Raw genomic sequence first — 12,040 nt, 5'->3', positions numbered from 1 at the left:
TTACTAGAAACATCATTATAGATTTTTAGTAGATTGAAAAAAGTTGGTTTCCCAACTCTATGAAATAGCAGTGAGAAAAAAAAATATTGCACTTTGAACCTCCAAAAGGGAAATAAGAGGGTAGGAAAGTGAGTGAAGCACTCTGTAATATTTCCCACTACAGCCTACTGGTTACTTTTTACACATGGTTACTTTGATTGGTTGATTGGTACTCAGTGGAAAACTTGTGTTTGGGGTGTGTGTGTGTGTGTGTGTGTGTGCATGCGCGCGCACACTCACATTAATGTGAGTAATCTCTGCGGTTCGGAAGGATGAAGGGAACTAAGGAATAATGCCACTTGGAGGTTGGGCAGATGAAATTTAATTAGCCAAGTTTTCTCTTTGTGTCTGGTATAATACTTACCAAGTAGTACAGAGTTATGCAAATTATATTGAATGACAAATATCTAAGGAGATGCTTGTAAGGATATAACTGTACTTTTTTAGAGGGGGTATTTGGTCCTGTACAGAGATCTCTAATGAAACATTCTTAGACCATTTGGGAAGACAACTAAAGTCATATTCAGGTGACAGAGTGATCCTGTTTGGATTCAGTTCAAGGACTTATATATAGATTATATATAGATGTGAAGCAAGGATTCTTTGGGGTCATCTGAACTGCTATGCTATTTAAAATGCTGTGCTACTAAATGCTCAGGAAAATAATTTTTTTAATGAGCAAAAGGGGAAGATACTTTAGCAAACAATAAAATAGGTGAAGCACAAATCATTTAAGAGAACTGAGACTAAGATCCTTCTCTGTGGGAATTAAGGGGTATAATCTTGTTAGTGAGAGGGTACTTGTTTCATCAAGATTAATGAAACCAGAAATTGATTTACAACCAAAAGCTGAGAATATCTAAGGGAAAAAGAAGAGTCTCTTCAATAAATGTTGAAAAAACTGGATAGCAACATGCAAAAGGATGAAACTGGATGACTCTTGCACAATACACAAAAATGAAACAAAAATGAAGATTAGACTCGGTCTACTTGCTCCAGGCCAAAAATATGCTTGACCTCATAACATTTGAGAAAAAATGAGATAATTTGACTTTCCAAAGCATGAAACATTTTTATTCTTGTAAAAGTGATTCCTTTACAGAATAAACTGCTCTAGGACAGTGGGTCTGATATACTAAAAAGACAGGCATTCCCTGAACCTCTATTATCAGTATTAATTGTTCTTAGGATAATGTTATTTTGAATATTTATAAAACTATAAAACTAGGAATAAACTCATTATGCTTACAAATCATATGTACTAATACACCAAATTTAATTTCAGATTAAATTCAGATTCATTGAGTTTGTCACGTCTGCAATTCGTTATCATGTGCTATGACATAATTTTCCCAATACTTTTTTAATTTCCAACAAATTTTGTACATTGTATGTGAAGCCATTGGATCCTCAGTTAGTTTTAAGGAATAATTTAGAAGTTACAATCACTGCTTTCTTTTCTCATTCATCTTTGGTAATTAGTATAACATATAGTGTCAGATCATATGTTCATGTATTAGCTAACTTAAGATACTATTTGACAAAAATATCTTCTCATTGCAAATGCCCAACGCATGTTTTTTAAAAGTTTTTTAATGAGTAAAATAATTCTGCATGGTAGTAAGTGTATTTATGGGCTATTTAGTATTATTTTGATGTTAGGACATCAAATTAGGTCCAATCAGATATGCTTGTTTTTTTTTTTTTTTTAAAGATTTATTTGTTTATTTATACAAGCACTGGGTACAGTCAGAAGCATGGGAGGGTGAGAGAATTCACCAGAGCCAGAGCGGGGAGCAGAGCAGGCAGAAGAACCGAAGTACACTGCTGAGGGGAGCAGCGGGCGGCAGGAGAGGTCTGCGTGCAATGTAGGACCCTCACCGGCACCCGGGGATCGAACTGGCGCTGCAGAAGCTGCGGGCAGTTTCGCAGCCCAGCGTTCAACCGCTGCACCACCAGGGAGGCCCTGGATATGCTTATTTTTATATTGAAGGTTAAATGCTACAACTCGGGTGATCTCTTGGCAATGTGTTCATAAACATAACAGCCATAGGTAATGAATAAGTATTATTGTACAGTTTTTAGATGTCTGAGGGTATACTAATATTAATTTTTAAATTTTACTCAGATATATTTCAAATGCAGTAAAATACAGCAAATATTACCACAAACTTAAATATCAACCAAATGAGTGACAAGATATTATTTTGCATTTTTTTGCATCAGATATCTCTCTAGTTATTATTATTTTAGTTTTGAAATTTATAAACAGTAAAATACATTTCTGTCGTACAAATCTGACTTTTAACACTTGTATAGATTTTTGTAACCACTACTATAAAACAATAGTTTTATTATGTCCCCAAATTCCCTTGTACTTGTCAAAACCCTTCCTCTACCTCAAACCCAATGTCCTACTTGGTCTCCCTCTGTCTCTCTCTAATCCAATCTCTTGCCCACTTCACCCTGAATATCTACATGCTAGTCTTTTAGTCATTGTTACATATATGTTTGTCTGTGTGACCCCCAAATTAAAATCTTGAAGCCTAATCTTCAATGTGATGATATTTGGAGGTGGGCCTTTGATATAATTAGATCATGTGGGTGGAGCCCCAAGATGAGATTAGCTTTTTCTTTATCAAGTGAGGTTACAGCAAGAACTATAAACTAGGAAGAAAGGTAGGACACTCGGTAGGACACTGAATCTGCAGACACTTTGATCTTGGACTCCCCAGCCTTCAGAAGTGTGAGAAAAAATCATTTGTTATTTAAGCCACCCAGAAGTGGCTAGGGTATTTTGTTATTGTAGCCTAAATTGGCTAAGCCAGTCCCTACAACATATTACAGTCTTGCTTATACAGACCATTAAAGGTTTGAACATTTTCTCACTCAATGACCTCTTTGCCACCTAACTACTGTCCTTTCTTTAGCTCTAGCTTAAAGATCTCTCTAAAAAGTTTCTTTCTTCAGACAGGCCCTCCTCCACTCCTTAGATCAGGCTATATGGTAGGCACTTCAGTGCAGGCTACTTGCCTTTTTTGTAACATTCCTCATATGTGGGTTGAAGATCTCTAAAGTGCATGATTTGTGAGAACCCCAAGGACCAGGACCATTTTTGTCACTCAGTCTTCAGTCTCAGGCTCATATTATGCTGAATAAATCGCTGATGAATGAAAAAACATTGTATGAATTTATCTTTCAAAAAGTAAACTGAATTCTAACTGTCTAAATTCTGTCTTAAAGAGGTAAATCTCTATAAAAAGTATCAAAATATGAAGTCCATGTGCCTCCTTGATGGCCTAGGGTTAAGTCTCAGGCTATCACCTCAATGGTCTGAGTTTGATCCCTGGCCAGGTAGCTAACCCACATGGTGCAGCAGACCTCTCTTGTCTTACCTGCTGCTCCTCTTAGCAGTGTATTTCAATAGATCTGCCTGTTTTCTGCTCCCCACTCTCTCTCTGGTGAACCCTCTCACCACCCCCACCCACCTGTGGCCTACACCCCAGTTCTTCTATGCAAAATAAAGAAAATAAATAAAAATCTTTAAAAAAACACAGAAAAATCCCCAAAATATGAAGTCCTGAACTCTCGTCATCTACCTCTTGGTGTCTGTATTGAGTAATAAGACCCACATGCTCAGAGTGGATTAGGGTTCCCCCACAGAAATCCATATTCTTGTTGACTGGGTGAGGACTGGTATTTTTCATTCCACTTCAATGAGGTCTTCTACCTTGAAGTCTTGATCTTTATTATTTTTTACCTGGTATTTGGGATCTGAGTAGTGGGACAATTGGTGTATGTGCTACTGAAGCAAACATAGCAGTTGGGACAATTGGGATGGGAAATGGAATATCAATGGATACGCCTGCCTTTGGCAAGATTCTACCCCAACTAATTCAGATTAAAGGTGTCTAAATTTATGTAGCATGAGAAGATCCTTTCTAAAGTCCGTCAACACAGGAGAATCATCTTAGTATATTTGCCATAAGAGTGAAGTTGCTAATATTTGATCTGAATTTCTCAGTTCCAGTTTGTACCCAAATGCATCTTGTCCTATCTTTGGGAAGAGGTCAGAATGCTTGGCTCCTTTTCTCATCAAAAAACTTTTTTATAGACATATGAATAGTTCATAAATTAATCATTAGCATTGCAAGTGGGTAAAGTCAGAAAAGCTCTCCTGGGAAAATGTTCCCTTCCCTAAGGTGGGTTTCAATTGAGAAATAACTCTATATAGGATTAAAAATGCACCATACTTAGGGAATTTGAAAACTTCTTTCCATTTAAAAAAATGCATTTAAAACAGCTAGCTGCAATCTAAATTGGGTTTCATCTATGTCATGAGAAGTGTTGTTTTCTTGGGAAATTACACTTATTATAGAAAGATTTTATAGGTATATTATAATTTGCGGTAGACATAGTGTTCCCCAAGGGCTCTCTGAGTTAAGACTAGAATAATGGATGGAACTCTGGCATCATGGTATCTCTCTAGAGGATGAGACATATTTCTAAGATTCATATTATCTTTCTAACACTGCTCCCATAACCACTTCAGTAAGTGGTGCAGAGTTCTCAGTGAGCCAGGGGAAGGAGAAAGAGGAGCAGAGAGGCATGTAGAAGAAGGAAGAAATCTTCAAGTAAGATTTGTAACTATCTCTTTCTGTTTGCTTGATTTCTCTTTTTTCTTTCTCAAATTCAATCAGCTTTAGCAGGACCCAGACACTCTGAACACAAGGTGGGGTCTAAACAAAACATTTTCTGTGTCTAGGAAGCAACCAAAATAGCCTCTGTAAAGAGCATTTAGTGAAACACAAAGTAAACAGGCACATGATGAAAGGCTGATGGCAACTGTGCTGATGAAAAGGCCATAGAAAAAGGAGAAAATTCACCCCAATCAAGATTCAGCAACAAAGGTTGGTCTCCTTACATAATAAAACAGCCAGGGGTTTGCCTGGTGCTAGAACATCTCCTAACCCCCTGTGATGTAGCAGCCTGCTGGAGCTGGCATGCCTCTTAACCTCTCTGGGTCAACTTCTTCAATAAAAAGAGGAGACTGCACCAGTGCATTTCTTAACTCTCTGGAATTCTCATGTAGAGGTAGATGCTACATAAAAGTGAAGGTCAGAATAAACATATGTAATATGACTCCATTAGGAGGTGAATTTCAGCTTTAGCTTCTGAGTTCTATTGATCAGCTAGCTTTTTAACTCATATTTAAAACATAATATTTATATATTTCCAGTGCTGCTTCTTAACTTGCCTTAAATTGCATTTTCTCTTTGGAGGAGGGTCTAGACTGAAGTATTATATGAGTAAAGGTTTTTCCCTCCTTCCTGAATGACACTGGCACCTCCTGTGAGATAAAACCCTGGTTTGGGACACTGGTAGCAGCTGTAAGCATGGCTCCAAAGTATAATGGGAAACCCTCATTGAGTGTTAGATCTAAGTTACTCTTCCTAGGAAGAAGGTAACTAGTTTAGAGAACATCTATATAAAGAAGAGTACATGCTATTATCCTCTGTATACAAAGTAGATTTCTGAAAATTTGAGTATACACATGTGTGCACACATACACATATACACTCACATGAGAAGGCTTGTCTGCTCAGGCCCAGCGGATCCCACTGGAAATCAGCTAGGCAAAGCATTGGGATAAGAAATTGGAGTGAAACTGATATGGGAAGGCTGAGGGGGAAATATGATGGGGGATAGATGGCCTCCTGCACTGACACTGGTCTCTGCTTTTGGAGTCCAAGACTTTGCTTGAGCAGGTAGGGGCCTCAGCTTTGTCACTGCTGGTTCTTCTTCTATGTTGCGACTCCTCATTCAGCTTGAGACATTCCCGTGACTTTGCAGAATCTTTTACTATGCCAGTCAATTTCTGGATACAAGTGGTTTATATGTAGGCAACTTACAGGTACACAGCTGAGCTGGAATCCAACCTCACCTGTTTGATTCTAGAAACCAGTAGTCACCTGGGATCTAGTGCATGGAAGCTAAAACAAAGCCTGACTTCATGATTCCACATCAGGCAAATACACACTCACTCTTAAAATCTGCTGCCTGGAGATAAGATGTCATTTCCATTCATGTATTTTTGGCTGAAGTATGTCATATGGCCAAGACTAATGTTAAAAAGAAATGTTTTCTTCCTCCAGGGTTGGCTAGTGGATACTGGTTAATAATAGCTCTTTATCAGTCTCTCTCTCTGGTGGAATCATCTCTCTCATGTCTCCTCCCAACCCTTCTCTCTGTCCAGCAATGCCTTTAACCTTCCAAGTTGTTCTTCCAACATTTTGGTTGTTCAGATTCTCTGAAAGGCCAGAAATGTGGCATCTTAGAGAGTACCCTAAATGAAAATTTATCCTATCCCTTGAAACTCTTCCCAATTTGGCCCATATTAGAAAGCCTGATAAATTTAGAGTCTATTTTACAGATTTCATTTTGAATGGCTGCAACAGTCTGGATCACTCTTCACAAAGAAGGTTTTCCTGCTGCAAATGCAAAAATAAACTTCTCCAAGGAGTAGGGCATCAACATTCCTGACTAGCTGTGTGACCTGTATGGACACCTGACCTCTTGGGTAATGCTTTTCCATGAGCAGGATAAGGGGTAACACTATACTCCCAAGAGCCTTCTGGGTCTACAAATTTTTATTCTATTTTTTCTGCTCATAACCTCCCAGAAAGTGCACTAGTCTCAATCATGTGTTGGAGATAGTGACAGTTTTTCTAATCCTGGGCGGTCAAGTTTTAGTTCATTTTTGAGTATGTTCAAAGTTTTAGTTCATTTTTGAGATCATGTGCAATTGCTTCATGCAGATATGGGAAGCATCTGCTTCCAGATCCTTAAGTGAAAAGGTCTGGGGATGTAAAAGCAGTTAAATGGTTCACAACCACAAGAGATTAGGTGAATTAATTGTGCACACTGTTAAGGAGAAGAACATCCACTATAATTTTTCACTGTTTGACACAGGTCAGATTATGGTTTTTTTTTTTTTTTTTTTGTAGACTCCTATGGTTAGAACTGAGAGGCAGTGACCAAAATAATCTGGTTATATCTTTCTACTTGCAAGCTTATATTTATTCTTTCTTTTTCCTTCGGCATTCCAGACATAACAATGCTAGGGACTGAGTTGTTTCTTTTGATCCCCCTCCAAGACCAACTGATTTCCTTTCTAGGACTTCAGTCTTGGTACACCTCTAAGTAACAAGAGACTGAATTGTAAATCACTTTGGAATCCATTTGTGCAACTTCTAATCCAACGAGTAAATTCAGTCTACTTCCCATCTTTCATTCACTTGTCCATTCATGCCATAAGCATACATAAGTACTTCCTATGCACAAGGCTCTGTGCTAAGCACTGGAGACCCAAACGCCAATAAGCTACAGGAGAATAAATCTGTCCTAGAGGCCCTCACAGTCTTGTCAGGATATGTAGGAAGAGGACAAGATCGTATCAAATGTGCAAGGCCAATGCTACAGTGTCTAGGAATCAGTGACTTATTTCTTGAGTGAGTTAAAGCTACAGAGAAAAGATGTTTGAGTGGGATCTGAAAGTGAATGGGCTTTTTCCAGCCAGAGATTAAAGAAGGGGGTTAAGATGGAGGTAAAAGGCATAGTTTGGGCAAAAGAATACAAGTAGACATAACTGTTTTGGGAACATTAATTGCTTAATATCTCTGATGTATTTGTTACTTATCATTCCTGAAGATTTCTTTTTCAACTTCCTCCACATCTAAAGATGACCTGGATCTTAAGAGTATTTGTTATGGAGATGGGCGGCAAGGTGCCTGCAGAGTGAAGACTGACTCCTCTCCTCTCAGCTGGATTGCAACAGAACAAAGGTGAGAAAGGACTCCCCTGAGGGGGAGACAGGACTGCAGCATGCACTGGGAGCAGCATCCATAGGGCAGGAGCCCGATCAGGCTGCCAGGTGCCATGGCAGGAGCCAGGACATGAAGCTGGCCGCTCCTAGTCACCAACATCCCATCACAGGAGATCAGCCTCCAGCCTCGAAAGCCTGTCTGCTCCTGGCTTCCAGCCACGAGCCACAGGAGTCTGGCTTCTGGCTATGGGCTGCAAGAGCCAAGCTGTGAGCCGTGGGGGCCAACAAGAGGGCTGTGACTCTTAGAGCGGCAAGCCAGAGGGTCACAATCTGAGAGACAGTACTGTAGCTAGGAGTGGGATTGACTATCCTTTGGACAGCAGAGGGTAATAAGGATAATCTTCAGTGGTGGGGATCTGTTTTCAGTATGTGTCATGTCCTCCCATTTTTCTCTAGTGTAGACCTTGCCTTTCTTTGGAGATTTATTTCTCCCTCCAATATTGCGATTCTGTTGAGGACTTATGTTTTATACATATTGACATGGGAAGAGAATATCTGCACCCCAAAGGACTAACCCAAAGGGTCAGAAGAGAATGTCAGTAATATAAATGTTGGGGGGTGGGGAAGGGGAGGAGAGTGTGGGAGGCAGGGAAGGAGAAAGTTTTTCTTAGAGGCACCAAATCCCTTACTCGAGTCCTGAACTCACCAAATCTATCCTGGAATCTTCCTTGGGTTCTATGAGAACTAAATTTCCATTTCTTTTTTTTTTTTTTAATAGAGGCATGTTTTATTTATTTATTTGTTTATTTATTTGTTTGTTTGTTTATGCAAGCACTGGGTACAGTCAGAAGCGCGGGAGGGTGAGAGAATTCACCAGAGCCAGAGCGGGGAGCAGAGCAGGCAGAAGGACCGAGGTACACTGCTGAGGGGAGCAGCGGGCGGCAGGAGAGGTCTGCGCGCCATGTGGGACCCTCCTCTGGTGGCCGGGGAGCAGCCGGGGATCGAACCGGCGCCGCAGAGGATCGAACTGGCGCCGCAGAGGCCGCGGGCAGCTTCGCAATCCAGCGCGCAACCGCTGCGCCACCGGGGAGGCCCTAAATTCCCGTTTCTACTTAAGTTCCAGCAAGCTGGACTTTTGTTACTTGCAACCAAAGGGGTCCTAATAGCCATCTACCTCACAGCATTCTTGTATGGATCAGATAAGACGATGTACCCAGAGTTCTTTGAAAATGTGAAAGTACAACAAATACTAGCAGTATTAAAACAAATCGCGAAATATAGTTTCTTCTCTTCAGAGAGAAAACAGGTATTGTGTCCTGCCAGTGGTATTGAGGAACGATAGCACTGGTTGCAAAAATCTAAGTAATTGAATTTCGTGTCAAGAGAATGCTGTGAATTTGGGTGACCAGGGAAAGCGCCAGGAAGAAGCAGGACTCAAGGCATGCCTGAAACACAAACACCGGCTCCTCTAAGTAAGGGAACGGCTTTCTAGGCGTGAGGTGCTGTGGAAGCTTTGGGCAATGCACAGGTGTGGGACACCCAGTGAACAAATACTCGGCCTATTATGGGTCATGCATAGAGGAAGTCAAGGCTTGGAGAATCTTGGGATCTACTCTGGCTACTTGTAAAAGCCTCTAAAATCACCAGATACTTAAACAAACAAAGGAGCACATTGCACATTCCTGAAGGGCCTGTGTTGTAATCCAAGGCTACTCTTTCCGATGAGCATTTTTAAGACTTCCTGGGGGTTTGAGTCAGGTCAGCATCATCTATCACCTAAAGACTTTATCTATGTTTTTTTATTCCCTCCTTGGGAGTGAGCAGAAATGGCCAGTTCAGAGGAATATTATCTTCACCCGCCCAGCTCCCTCCCTATTCCCTTCTTGACATCCAGCTGTGATCACTTTTTACCACCCTGTGGTTACTGTCCTGTCCCAGCTTCATCTTGTTTTTAAGCCATATTTGTGGCTAAGCTCAGGGCCAGAAATGGAAATGATTCTTCACAAGAAGCTTGATGCTGCTATGGGTAAGGAATGGCAGATTTCCAAGTGAGGTTTCTAGGCTCAGGACTACAAGTATGCATGCTTTTCCCATCATTTCTTACAGTGCCATGCTTAGACATTTGTCAGAATTAATTTATCATTAGACTCTGGCATCTCAAGCACAATGCTTTGCTTTCTGCCTTTAATTCAAGAAATGGCATATTAAAATTGCTGTCAATTCACTCGAAGGCATAAAAAAAATCAGCCTTAGTTTCCCCCATCTACAAAACAGGAGCTCTAACATCTAATTTAGAAGGCCATCCTAAGAATTAAATAATCGATGTGAAATTATCTTAGAAAGTACCTAACAAAATCAATAAAGATATAGTAAGACAAGATATAATTCTTATTTGTGACTTCAGATTCCCTGCCTAATCCCTTGCTCTGTCCTTACTCTGTGATCCTCGTGACCCTCTAGGTTTTTCCCAATATAAAGACTCATGTTAATTCTAGTACCTGACAGAACTGGAGTTGGGAGTTCACTAATTTTCAGGTTGTTAGCATTTTTTCATCTCATACTCCTGACAGAGAGATGCTGAAGGCGAGTAATAGTAAAAAGAAGAATAAGAATCGGGCTAGAAAGTGGCTCAAAGAAAATGTGCATGCAACTTATTGCCCGCGGAGATGGGTGAGCCTGGAGCAGCAAGGCAACCGATTGCAGCAGAAAACACTCCAGAGAGAAGGTCTTGTCTTTGTCAACAGATGAATCAAACAGAGCCAGTCTGATGATAAAGGAGGAGGGGAAGGAGAGAGGTTGACTGATTCGAAGAGGGAACAGAGTTCTGGGTGCCACCTGCGGCTCATTTTTTTGTGTTTTATAATATGTCAACTTTTGTCTTTGAAACTTTCTCCTGGGAAGAAGCCCTTTGGCAAGAGGGATGCAGGGCGTGTCTCTCATGTCTTCCTCTATCCTCATCCCAGTTGGAAACAAAAGTTCAAAGCGGGTTGACTTCCTAGCAGATCCAATTTGTTTCAAATTCTACTTTCAGTCAATTTCATAGGCAAATTCTTCCAGGAAAGCTAAAATTATTCTGTGGAAATGGTTGGGGTATGGCTTGTGGACAGAGACAGCTGAGGTTATTGTCATCTAACTTGCTAAGTCTCCCGGTGGGATAGAGAAGTATAAAGACCTGTGTCAAGGAAGGCACTGAGGCGTGACAACAGCAGAATTTGCAGCTGGAGTTCATCTTGTCAGAGATTAGACTAGGGGAGCATGAGCGAACAGTGTGAGAGTTTAAGACAGACTTCTCAGAAACTGAGGAACAAAGAGTGACAACCAAACAGGGGCTTGGAATAAACAAGTCAAAACCAACAGCCAAGAGTAGACGGGGGGCAAAGCGACTCTAAGAATAGCTGAGAATGATTTTGGGTCAGCATGGTGAAAAACAAGTCGTCTTCAAGTTAAAATCCAACAGGAGCTACATAAAGTAAACACAATACCGCTATTCATTAATGGCTCTCCATTGTTGGGGAGGCCTCACAATCTGACCTAATCTGTTTTTCTCTTAGTCTCCCTTGACAAGCTCAGAGGCAACCAAGAGCTCAAATCCACACCTGGTATTCACTGTCCCCAGGACTTTCGTCAGGCTGTGCTCTCTGCCTGTTTCCTCTCCTTATACCCTTTCTTCTCTGCTCCAACCATATTCTATGTATCCTTCTAGCAACTTGGTCACCAGTCCCAATGGGCAGGACTTTCCCACATCACCAAGCAGTTCTTGGACACCAGCGAGGCGCTGCCCTAAATTCCACTCAATTCTGACCCTACTGACTTTAAGAGAACACCACAGCCCACAGCCCAAGCGCTCCCTCCTCCAGACAGACCCACTCAATTTAGATGCCAATCACAAGTCCAAGTTGTCACCTATGCTTCTGACCTACTGAGTGGATTGTAGGTTCTAACGATCCCTCCTTAGGTTTGGTTAGTTTGCTAGAGTGGCTCACAGAGTTCATAGAAATATTTTATTTACCCTATTACTGGTTTATTATAAAAAAAAACGTAAGTCAGGAACAGCCAGATGGCAGAGATACACAGGGCAAGGTTGGAGGCAAAGGCTCATGGTTTCCCTGCTCTCTCCATTCTTCCCCAAATCTGTGTGTGTTCGACAACTCTGGAAGTTTTCCAAACTCCAATCTG

At 40.9% G+C, this 12,040-nt stretch overlaps 1 long non-coding RNA gene across 3 annotated transcripts in view; it reads left to right on the top strand.

Annotated features, from left to right (window-relative positions):
* The window catches only part of LOC119238476 (uncharacterized), a 94,230-nt gene that overhangs the window by 48,189 nt on the left and 34,001 nt on the right, over nucleotides 1–12,040 (top strand). For 2 of the 3 annotated variants that reach the window (XR_008553837.1, XR_008553836.1), the window contains exon 4: nucleotides 7,750–7,883. This is a non-coding gene — a long non-coding RNA (uncharacterized LOC119238476). The remainder of the gene's footprint in view (nucleotides 1–7,749; nucleotides 7,884–12,040) is intronic. The other variant, XR_005123587.2, reaches the window with a different exon arrangement.

Source organism: Talpa occidentalis, unplaced genomic scaffold (genome assembly GCF_014898055.3).
Source record: "Talpa occidentalis isolate TD23 unplaced genomic scaffold, MPIMG_talOcc4v2.1 talOcc4.11, whole genome shotgun sequence".
In the NCBI taxonomy this organism is placed as follows: domain Eukaryota; kingdom Metazoa; phylum Chordata; class Mammalia; order Eulipotyphla; family Talpidae; genus Talpa; species Talpa occidentalis.
The sequence above is the reverse complement of the archived record's forward strand: the minus strand, read 5'-3'. Positions and strand labels throughout refer to the sequence as shown.